This window comes from Branchiostoma lanceolatum, chromosome 7, assembly GCF_035083965.1.
Source record: "Branchiostoma lanceolatum isolate klBraLanc5 chromosome 7, klBraLanc5.hap2, whole genome shotgun sequence".
In the NCBI taxonomy this organism is placed as follows: domain Eukaryota; kingdom Metazoa; phylum Chordata; class Leptocardii; order Amphioxiformes; family Branchiostomatidae; genus Branchiostoma; species Branchiostoma lanceolatum.
The window spans coordinates 22467525-22480177 of record NC_089728.1 but is presented as its reverse complement, the minus strand read 5'-3'; positions in this window follow the sequence as shown (position 1 = coordinate 22480177).

Here is a 12653-nt window from a genome sequence, read left to right as displayed (position 1 = left end):
GCGCATGGCAGATAGCCTGAGTACCAACCTCCGTAGTGACCGCTGGCTCAAAAGAATTCGCTTGCTAACCACCCTGAGTCCTGTACCTGATGCACCCGCCTGCCCTCTTAACCATCGTGACCAATCACGTACGCACAGGCCCGATGCGCACAGGGATCGCATGGACACAGGGTCCACGCGCTTTACCTCGATGAAACAATATGGAGTAAGATGTAACAGATGCGATCTATATAACCTCCTTGATGCGATAGATGTAGAACGGTACTTCACAAGTTAATCAAGAAAAAGTAAGTGAATGAAGGCTAAGAATAGTCACGGAAATGTTTTGCTGGGAATTGGAAGAATATTTGTCATGTGGCCTTGTATAACACAAAACACTGAAGATGAGCTACTGGTTAATCATCAATACTATCTGTCTTCACATTAAAACTACACATTAAAACTACATACTAGTAAAATCTTCTAATGTGGTGCTTAGATTAAGGTTCTTAACGCATAGAGAATCCAACCAGAATCATGACAGGAAGTAGGTTTTACGTCATGACGGTTTGTTGTCTTTGTTCTGCAGTCTTGTGATGTAAGGTGTCCTGCTGTTTCTGAATCTTGACTACGATTGAGAAAAAACTGAACTAATAAGATGGAGAAAAACTTTCCTTTTGCATTTCTTGCGTCACTCAGAATGTTTTTTCTCTATCTCTATCTTTGCATCTGTCGTTGGTTTAGACTTTGTCGAGAGTAAGGCTGAATCCAAAGGGAGCACATTGACCACTAGCCATACCTACTTCTCATAATCTGGCAATGGACAGCACAAGCGGTGCACCCACAGTAAAAAAATTGGTGCACAACTCCAAATTTGGGTGCACAAAGGTGCACATGCACCCAGTATTTCTAGCCCTAGATTTTGGCATTATCGCACGTATATATGACTTCATCGACAAGACAAAAGAACTGTTAGAGAGCTTCGCAAGTCCTAGGGACAGCAGTCTGGGTACAAAAGATGACGTCAGACTATCACATAATGATTAGACTTTTGCGGTCGCAGGTTGTTGATCATCACTAGTTCGTATTGCTCTATACGTACTCTGTAGCCGAGGATTAGAACGTCTCAATAAATGAAGCTGAACTCAACTTATTGTCCTTAGAGGTAAGGAAGTTGTTGTTCCTCTAAATTGTGCCGCCCGCCGTCATGTCATTCCTCGAGTGTGGAAATAAAATGTCATGTTAGACTTGGGATTCTGTTATTTCTGAAGAATGGTAATTAAAAATACTAAGGCCACAGCAAGTAAATTTTCTGGATGACATCAGCGCGCACATTGATTTTCGCCTGATTTTGAAATAAATAGAAACAAAGAACAAGAATTTTTCACCCTTTGGCAATGGTCAATATACCGAAAACGGGGCAAAATGTTGCGAACGTCTATCACTTCCATCACAAATACAAACTTGTGATTAGAATTAGATTGTAATGCTGTGCCAATATTATCAACAACGTGTATTGTAATCCGATGTATCATTCTTGAATGAAGTGAACTACTAACAAGTAACAGGGTCAGATGAAGTGACTATACTGTCATGCGGTTTAGGTAGACCATTGTCTAGCTGTGTGTTGAAGACAGAACAGAAAGACTGGGGATTTCTGAGATTCAGACGGTGAGGACACTGGAGAGAACTTCAGGTGAGACAAAGTGAGCAGAGTCAGCAGTCTGTCTCATAACTCCTCAGAGTAGTGAGGAGAAGGTAGGTGATGAGTGTAGTGTTGTACCAGGTAAGAGTAGTGAGGAGAGGGTAGGTGATGAGTGCAGTGTTGTACCAGGTAAGAGTAGTGAGGAGAGGGTAGGTGATGAGTGCAGTCTTGTATCAGGTAAGAGTAGTGAGGAGAGGGTAAATGATGAGTGTAGTCTTGTACCAGGTAAGAGTAGTGAGGAGAGGGTAGGTGATGAGTGTAGTCTTGTATCAGGTAAGAGTAGTGAGGAGAGGATAGGTGATGAGTGCAGTGTTGTATCAGGTAAGAGTAGTGAGGAGAGGGTAGGAGATGAGTGTAGTGTTGTACCAGGTAAGAGTAGTGAGGAGAGGGTAGGTGATGAGTGCAGTGTTGTACCAGGTAAGAGTAGTGAGGAGAGGGTAGGTGATGAGTGCAGTGTTGTACCAGGTAAGAGTAGTGAGGAGAGGGTAGGTGATGAGTGTAGTCTTGTATCAGGTAAGAGTAGTGAGGAGAGGGTAAATGATGAGTGTAGTCTTGTACCAGGTAAGAGTAGTGAGGAGAGGGTAGGTGATGAGTGTAGTCTTGCATCAGGTAAGAATAGTGAGGAGAGGATAGGTGATGAGTGCAGTGTTGTATCAGGTAAGAGTAGTGAGGAGAGGGTAGGTGATGAGTGCAGTGTTGTATCAGGTAAGAATAGTGAGGAGAGGGTAGGTGATGAGTGCAGTGTTGTATCAGGTAAGAATAGTGAGGAGAGGGTAGGTGATGAGTGAAGTGTTGTATCAGGTAAGAATAGTGAGGAGAGGGTAGGTGATGAGTGCAGTGTTGTATCAGGTAAGAGTAGTGAGGAGAGGGTAGGTGATGAGTGCAGTGTTGTATCAGGTAAGAGTAGTGAGGAGAGGGTAGGTGATGAGTGCAGTGTTGTATCAGGTAAGAATAGTGAGGAGAGGGTAGGTGATGAGTGAAGTGTTGTATCAGGTAAGAGTAGTGAGGAGAGGGTAGGAGATGAGTGTAGTGTTGTTACTGTTGTACCAGGTAAGAGTAGTGAACAGAGGGTAGGAGATGAGTGTAGTGTTGTTACTGTTGTATCAGGTAAGAGTAGTGAGGAGAGGGTAGGATATGAGTGTAGTGTTGTTACTGTTGTACCAGGTAAGAGTAGTGAACAGAGGGTAGGAGATGAGTGTAGTGTTGTTACTGTTGTATCAGGTAAGAGTAGTGAGGAGAGGGTAGGAGATGAGTGTATTGTTGTTACTGTTGTACCAGGTAAGAGTAGTGAACAGAGGGTAGGAGATGAGTGTAGTGTTGTTACTGTTGTATCAGGTAAGAGTAGTGAGGAGAGGGTAGGATATGAGTGTAGTGTTGTTACTGTTGTACCAGGTAAGAGTAGTGAACAGAGGGTAGGAGATGAGTGTAGTGTTGTTACTGTTGTATCAGGTAAGAGTAGTGAGGAGAGGGTAGGATATGAGTGTAGTGTTGTTACTGTTGTACCAGGTAAGAGTAGTGAACAGAGGGTAGGAGATGAGTGTAGTGTTGTTACTGTTGTATCAGGTAAGAGTAGTGAGGAGAGGGTAGGAGATGAGTGTAGTGTTGTTACTGTTGTACCAGGTAAGAGTAGTGAACAGAGGGTAGGAGATGAGTGTAGTGTTGTTACTGTTGTATCAGGTAAGAGTAGTGAGGAGAGGGTAGGAGATGAGTGTAGTGTTGTTACTGTTGTACCAGGTAAGAGTAGTGAACAGAGGGTAGGAGATGAGTGTAGTGTTGTTACTGTTGTATCAGGTAAGAGTAGTGAGGAGAGGGTAGGATATGAGTGTAGTGTTGTTACTGTTGTACCAGGTAAGAGTAGTGAACAGAGGGTAGGAGATGAGTGTAGTGTTGTTACTGTTGTATCAGGTAAGAGTAGTGAGGAGAGGGTAGGAGATGAGTGTAGTGTTGTTACTGTTGTACCAGGTAAGAGTAGTGAACAGAGGGTAGGAGATGAGTGTAGTGTTGTTACTGTTGTACCAGGTAAGAGTAGTGAGGAGAGGGTAGGATATGAGTGTAGTGTTGTTACTGTTGTACCAGGTAAGAGTAGTGAACAGAGGGTAGGAGATGAGTGTAGTGTTGTTACTGTTGTATCAGGTAAGAGTAGTGAGGAGAGGGTAGGATATGAGTGTAGTGTTGTTACTGTTGTACCAGGTAAGAGTAGTGAACAGAGGGTAGGAGATGAGTGTAGTGTTGTTACTGTTGTATCAGGTAAGAGTAGTGAGGAGAGGGTAGGAGATGAGTGTAGTGTTGTTACTGTTGTACCAGGTAAGAGTAGTGAACAGAGGGTAGGAGATGAGTGTAGTGTTGTTACTGTTGTATCAGGTAAGAGTAGTGAGGAGAGGGTAGGAGATGAGTGTAATGTTGTATCAGGTAAGAGTAGTGAGGAGGAGAGGGTAGGAGATGAGTCTAATGTTGAAGAGAGTTTAGTCTATGTGAAGACATCAGTGGCCTCAAGGCTCTTTCCATTCTTTATTAATTTCCAAGGCAAGTTATTTACTGTACAGGCAAGTAGCAAATGCATTCAGGTGTGTAAACTGCAAACGATGGTAAGTGAGGTACGTGGACTCGGTATTTCATGTAAAAACCTTAGTTTAGACGGTTGTTTTCTCAGTGATGAAAATAAGATTGTACATGTAGAAGTACATGGTAAGACGGTATCTGTAACACTTTTTGGTCATGGGGGAGGTAAAACCATCCTTTAGACTTAGATATATCTGTTCGTTTGATCCATTATTGGCTACGCTTGTTACAGATGGACTCCGATAGACATCCAATACAAGTTGATGCCCTTTTGTTTAGGGTAGAAAAAACCTATTACAACGTGTGAAAGAAATTGTAGATTTTAGTGGAAACTCCTATCTGTTCTATTCTTGCAATTCAGTGACATCAAGTCAGTATGGACTATGATACGGTCCAGAATTACCGACATGTACACCCAAACTTTATGTCATAATTATGAGTATGGATATAGGCAAGCTAAGGTTTTATAAGGCATGTAAAACATCATATTCCATGGGAAAATATCTAGACCTAGATGATATTAATTTACGCTCAGCAATTAGCAAAATCAGAATTAGTGCCCATCCTCTTGAAATAGAGAGAGGGCGGTACAAGAAGTTACCTGTGTGCGAAAGAACTTGTAAGTACTGCATGTCAAACACGGTGGAAGACGAAAGTGGACTGCAAAGCCAGTCACAGGAAGATGAAGTAACCAAGGCTGTGTAGTTAGCAGAAAATTGTTAAGAGGTCCGTCTTCGACGACATAATATAGAAACCTTTTTTTTTACGGCAAGTGAGTTCAGTCCAGGAAGGGGTAGAGAACGTCAGTTGAGACTGATGTTAGCATACTATTAGTCAGTTTCATGACGTAGTCATAGTCAATCGGTCTTCAAAGACTTGTCTCTGTGTCCATTCTTTATCCTTACTATGTTAGTCTTCAAAGCTGCATTTAAAAGAACTCGGTTGGTTACTTGTCAAGCATATCATTTTTTATTGAAAGTAACAAAGCACAAAGCTTCTAAGAAAAAAGCAATCAAAAGCAGTGACATGTTGGTATTTTTGGCAAAAATCCTGACATCTCTGAAACGTCTGACCAAGGAGGTTAAAACCTCCTTTGTCTGACTTATTCACCTTTCAAAATCAAACTTTACTCAATAAAAAAATGAGCCTGTCATCCAAGATTACAAAAACTTTTAAGACACTGAGAAACAGCAGTGATATATGGGTCTAAATCTTTTTGCAACATCCAGAAAGTTATTTCAAACATCGATAAACAGCTGTAAAAGTGTATACAAACCAGCACCTTTTCTATGCCATAAGCAATAGAATTCGTCTCTGCCATATAAAACGCCGTACCAGCAAAGCGTTGCCAAAAAGTAATTCCCTAGGGAAGGCGTTCGCGGAATTCCTAGAATATTTGGCAAACCGAAAGCAGTACTATACAATAGGCTCCCCCCTTAGGCGTCGCCAAAAGATTGACAAAGCGCGAGTAAAGGCATCTGTTTAGGGAAGGTATTTGTTTAACAGGGTGCACGTGTCCATGACAAGTAAGTTGTCGTTTGTGCCAAATCCTTTTCTAAACCCGGCCTGAGAGCCTGGGGAAATTAGCTTATGTTCGTCAAGACATGTGGTTAGGCATGTGTTTGGTAATGAAATGAATAACTTTGCAAGACAGCCAGTAACTGATATTCCCCTGTAGTTACCAGGGTCGTCTTTTGCCCCGCCTTTATGAACAGCAACAATATGGCTGGTGCTCCATTCTTGAAGAAAGGACCCAGAATATAGCAATAAGTTAAAAAGTTTAGTTAGTGGCTCTACAAGGATATGTGACGAACATTTTAACATCTTGTTACGAATGAGGTCATTACCTGATGCTTTGCTGTTTTTGGCGATGGCTGATTTTGTCTCAAACTTTAAAAGAGAATAACTCAAGAAGGGGCTGACGGATCATGATTTTTTTGTATGTAGATAGTTTAAGTGATGATTAACATAATAAGTTGCCAATTATTGAAATCAATATCTAATTTGCATAATTGATGAGGAACATTTATAAAGTTGTTGCAATCCATTTTAGGGCTCTCAAACACATAACATATGTAATTATGACAGAGACGACTAGAAAGGCAACATTTGCAGGAGCAAATGCAACGAGTATCGCCCATTTCCCTCCCCATGCAAAAAGTGACTGTGGCATTGAGGCTTACGTTTGTTGTATGTCTGCAATGTTGGTATTTGAATAAATAATTGAATTGAAGGCCAATTTGAAACCCTATGCATGGATGGACTCTTCCAGGCACCCATATTCATACTGGACCATTAAAAAACATCTCCACAAAACAAGCCCGAAATTGAATTTTCAAAAATGTCCCCCTCATACAAGAATGGACTCGTCCAGCTGTGTATGGACCACGTATCATGCGAATTTCAGAATGTAAACAACTAGAATCTTGATGAAGATCTAGATTTCTTCTGCGGAAGAATTTCCGCAATTCGAGAGTCCAGATAACTTTGCATTACGCAGCGAACAGTTCTTTGGAACCAACTCAGCTTTTGCAAAAAAATTCACAAATTTCTGCTAAACGTACTGCAAATCTCAGGTACGTATTTCTTGACCTGTACTGTAACACTGACACATACCACCATGAAAAAAAATGTTGCTGAAGAAATGATACACAAACATTTGTAGGGATATGAGACAAAAAGCGAGAACAAGCTATATACAGTATATATATATATATATATATATAGCAATAGCTTGTTTTCATTTACACCAACAGTACTACAAATGTTTGTGTATCCTTTCTTCAGCAACATGTACACACAGAGAGGAATGTAGAACAATACATTTATGTGGAAAAACACCACCAGAAAAAATTTTGTTTAACTGAAGGCGTAGATTTTAAACCTTCTCAATTGCACAGCATTAAAAAAAAACAATGACAGGAGCCAGTGAAGTTGTTCCTGTCCGCACCTGGCAGATTAGTGCTCCTAATTGAATTGACTATTTCAACCAATCAGGACGAGTTTAATAAATCCGTAAGTATGTTAATATGCGCCCTCTCATTGGCTGAACGAATTAACCCACCTGGCTGTAACCCATCTACTAGGAATAAAGATGTGACCAAGATGAATCGATTTGAAGATTTGACAGGAGGAGAAAGAAACATTACAAAAACAATATGTACCGCCCATACCTATAGTATGGGCGATGCATGAATATCGATGGATATCAATTATGAAAATCAATACCTAATTTGCATAATGAATATTTGAAATCCTTAGTGGTAAATGATGGGGATTTCATTCTTGCTACATTTGGAAGTAAAGAAAATATAATGGCCATTACAAGACATAAATCTTGCAAATGAGGGCCTCATTTACATAATTGTGAGGAAGTGGTACAATATTCTTTTTCGTGCACAACTTGTGTTATTTGGGTAGAGAAGTTAATCAACTCATATAATTTATGCAAGTGAGGTCCTTTTCAGCATGTGGGCTAAAAAACGACAACATTAACAGAGACCGCCTTCACCGTGGCAACGCCTTTTTACGTTGCCAATCTTGTTAAGGTTAGCGATAACTTTTTAATTTTTCTTAATTGGCGCATCCAATGAGTTATTTTGTAGGTTTGTCTCGACTTGCTTTTGGTGAAATCCTCGCGATAAAGGTTATTAAAATGGGAATGTAGGTTTTCTTCTGTGATCATTTCATGGGTGCTAAATTTATCTTTAGACTTGTATTCATTAAGTAAGGACCAAAAGGCTGAATGATTGTCACCTGAGAACGAGTTGAGATTGTTTTTGTAGTCTTTCTTGGTTCTGCGAATAAGTCTAGTGTGCTGTTTTTTTCTGGGTAAAGTAGGAGCCTCTTCCATGAGGGTCTCTGGGATTTTAGATAGTAATTTATAAACTTTAAGGTGTTTTAGTTTACATTTAGCTGAAGCACATGTTTGATTGAACCACTCAAATGGTACCAGAGGAATATGAGCCAGACCAGAATTTAATGATTACGCCATGCGGGGACACACTAGCACTAGGGGTCCAGACCCGGATACCTGGACTTCTTAAGATCTGTTCAAGATCGGCAATCACGGTGTTTTATAATTGGCTTCATACTGATTGGAGACATGCCAGAAACATAAAAGTAATATATGGGAATGAAATGAGGTTTGGGAATGAATTTGAATGTGGGAACGTATTGAAATGAGCTCGAGGTTATGGGGAAGGAACTGGCCTTTGGAACTGAAATGAGGTTGAGAATAAAATAAAGTTTTAGGAATGATGATGATGGTTGGGGATTAAATAAGGTCTGGGGATGGAATAGGAAACAAGGAGTTGTGAAGATGAGAGAGCGAAGGAAAGTGGGGGACGTGCCACTAACAACCGATATCAATCACCATACCTATTACATGTGAGATGTCTTCTACACCGGAGCGGAGGGATACTTGATTTGGATAGGTTACGATAAAGACTTCTTCTTTTGTCTTGGAGGTAAAGCATTATGTTTTTTAAGGTAGCTTTTAGTACAAAAATGATGCGACATCGCTACAGCTCGCATTTTCAGTGAAGCGCAACGGTTCGCCACTGCTCTTCTTGATAAGTGCATTGCGTTCTTTTATGTGCAGAGGTTTGAGGCTTACGCCTGAAGCTCTCTCATATACGGGGCCGCCTTAGTAGTCGTCACCATTTGATTTGATGAATGCAAGCCCGCGCTGGGGCTGGCCCATTCTTCTACACAGAGCCAAATCGGTGGCCAATACATTAGTCTTGGTTTACCAGGTGGAGTTTTACACTTCGCTGGCGTCTTTGTTACCTTCGCCGAGAAGGTTATGCAGAGGGTAGCGTTTGTCTGTTTGTCTGTCTGTAGTGGCACAGAATAACTCGAGAATGCCTTGATGGATTGTCTTGGTATTTGGTATGTTGGTAGGTTTTGATGAGACTTAAAAACGATGAGATTTTGGGCCCCCTAGCGGCTTCTTACGGTACTGCAGCGGAACTTCCTGTTTTGATATCTCGTGTTCTGGACATGCTATGGAACTTATTTTTGAGTGGTAGATAGATCTTTGGACAGAGAGTAAGTGGTGTGGGTTTGGGCCCCGTAGCGGCTTTTTTGGAACTGCAGGAGCAGGTTTTGAGTCTGACTTTGAAAGGGAATAACTCAAGAAGGGCTTGATGGATGGTACTGATTTGTGGTAGGTAGATAGCTTGAGTGATGATGTACATGATTAGACACGTCTTATGCAAATCAGTATCTAATTTGCATAATTAATGAGGAAAGTTTATACATCCGCCAAATTCCATGATAGGACTCTGAAACATGTGACATATGTAACTGAGGAAGAGAGAAATATTAATTCATATGAACTATGCAAATGAAGACCTCATTTGCATAATTAATGCAAAAATACTATAACATGATGGCCTTGATGGATGGTCATGATTTTTGATATGTGGATAGTTTTTGTGATGCTTAGTATGATTGGACGATAATTAGGCAAATCAGATTCTAATTTGCATAATTAATGAGGCAAATTTAAAAATCCGCTTTGTTCCATGATATGACAATTCAAATTGTTACTGAGGAAGAGAGGACTGTTGATAGATAGAAAATATGCAAATGTGGGCCTTATTTGCATACTTAATGAGTAACTTCTATTATTCCACACTGGCAAAAGACGGCAATTTCATACATTTAATCCTTTTTTGTGGCATCGGGACGTTATGTGAATGTGAACATCGTTGAATCAAATTATGCTAATAAGGGCCTCCTTTGCATAATTGATGATAAATTTGTTAAGCTCATACTTTGGACATGTTATATTTTAAGACAATCAACTGGTATGATTTATGATTGATGAGAAACACTCCTAATACGTCAGTCATAAAGGTTAGAATCATTTGGCGAAGGTATGAGGTCGTGGAACTCTAGTTATAGATATTAATGAATGAAAGACCTTTATTGCACATTTATGCTCTAATGAGCTAAGTACAGGTCATGGTGACAAGCAGAAGAATAGTTACAGTGGTAACAGAAATTTGATATCTAACTACATCTAAATACTAATTAATACCGCAATGTACATGTTCAATTTCTTCTCGCTTCTTAAGGCAGTTGTAAGTGAATAAGCATACAGGGTTCATGAGATCTGGCTTGTCTAGTTTCATAAGGAATACAAATTTTTCTAAGCTATCTAAATAAAGAAAACTAGGAAACTTATTTTTTATAAAATCAAAGAAGATATTCCTGTCATAGTTATATAGCGTACAATCAACAACAAAATGACACTCATCCTCAATCTTACCTAAATCACAGTATTGGCAAGTTCTTTGCTCTAAAGGAATGCGGTAATGTCTACCTTTTTCAATGCGTAGTTTGTGTGAACTAATCCGGAGTTTTGTGATGGCTGTTCTGTGTCGAATGTTTGAAATTTTTAGATATTTCTCTTCGGAAAAGGTGTCTTTGAGTAATCTGTAGGTTCGTTATTTGTTATTATTACGCATTTCTGTTGTGAAAGACTGAAAATACATATCTTTAAAACGTTGGTGGATAGATGGGATAATTTGAGATGAATTCAACATAACAGACATGGGTGAATTCCAAACATAAGCAAAACCACATTCCTCAAGCGTCTGCTAATGAGCCTGCCTATTTGGCACAAGCGCTCAGATTATAAATTTGCAATATGGCGCAAATGCAAAGTGTGTACAGCGCACAGCGTAACCAGAAAATCTGTTTTGCGAGAGGACGATAGTTTCCGTGTATGTTCAGTCAGTCACCTCAGAGTTGAAACCAAGGATTAATGTACATGTTTTAGCCACTGGTTCAGCTCTGTGTAAGCGAATGGGGCCGACCCTGGAATTGGACCGCTCACAAGGAATGTAACCTTTTCCAAATCAAGTATCCCTCCGCTCCGGTGTAAAGACATATCACATGTTAGGGATGGATATTTTAATCGCCTTGTTTCCTTCCCTTCAGCAACACATTCCCCCATTAACCCGGTCCACTTTACTCATCTTGTCCTTGCTTCACCTCGTCTTCCTGCGCTCTGCATTTACCGTTGAAATGGCACAGCGGGGATTTCCTTTGTTCTGTACCTTTTATAGCCAAGTATACCTGTGGCATGCCTCACCTGGTTTCCTTAATCCATCTGTGTGAGGGATTACTTGATAAGAATAATATATAGACCCCTATACAATGCATATCTATTGCGATCATAAATGACAATGAGTCAATGACAATGAACTTTATTGCATATTCATGCCCAACATGGGCTAAATGCATTAGGTAACATGAAGCAAAAGAAAATGAACATTGTGCTATATTCCATCTAAATCTAAAGAGTCTCTTCTCTCTTCTTGAAATATTTGTACACAAATTCACATAGTTTTTCAATCATATCGTAGTTTCTAGAAGACATAAAACGTGAATAACTCGTTATTTGTAAGATGCGCATATTTCTTGTCTAGTTGTCTAGTTGGAACTTACAAGGGGTCTGCGCATGTCGATCTGAGTAAAGTGAGCATTCTAAAATAAAATGTATTTCATCTTCTATACAATCATTGTTACAGAATGTACACATTCTGTTATTTGGCGGAGTCTGGTTGTACCTACCAACTTCAACTTGCAGTGGATGATCGCTGATCCTTAGTTTAGTCATAGCTCGGCGATAGTTAAAATTTTGTATATCAAGATATTTTCATTTTTCATATGTAATCTTAAATGTCTAAAAAGTCTGTAAATGTCACAATATACACAACAGAACCACTACACATCACAGTTACTCAAGCTACATTTGTACTATTCAATGTCTGGAAAACGGCAAATTAAGTTTTACACTTCACATACACGATAATGAAACATGGCTGACACACAATCCAGCTTGTTCAATGGAACTTAACAGCAAACAACAAATGAAAACTGCCCGTTTTGCAATGTACTACTGTCAGTCAGTCTATACATGCAGACTAGGACACATACTGCGCAGACAAAATTTCAAAACAAAAAGTGCACAAACTATTCAAACAGTCAAAACAATCACAGCTGAAAAGTTCAAGAAACAGTTAAGTGTTCATTTCAAGGAGTTCATTTGGTTGAGCCGGCTGCATGTCTTCTTTCAAGGTACAACAGCAGCTGCTGCTTTATTCAGCCAGATATAATTATGTCCATGAAAAAGGGAGATATTGTTGTGTGTGTGTCTGTGTGTGTGTGTCTGTTTATGTTTCCGGATTTTTGTACTCATAATAACTCCATAACATCTGTATGGATTACCATGAAATTTGGTAAGTGGGTAGATGTTGGGAAGACAAAGGTCAAGATCGATTTTGGGCCCCCCTGGTACATGACCTTGGTACTTAAGCAGAACGTCCATTTTTTGTATCTTTTGACCTGCACGTGCTATGTCTATATATATACATACATATATATACCTACA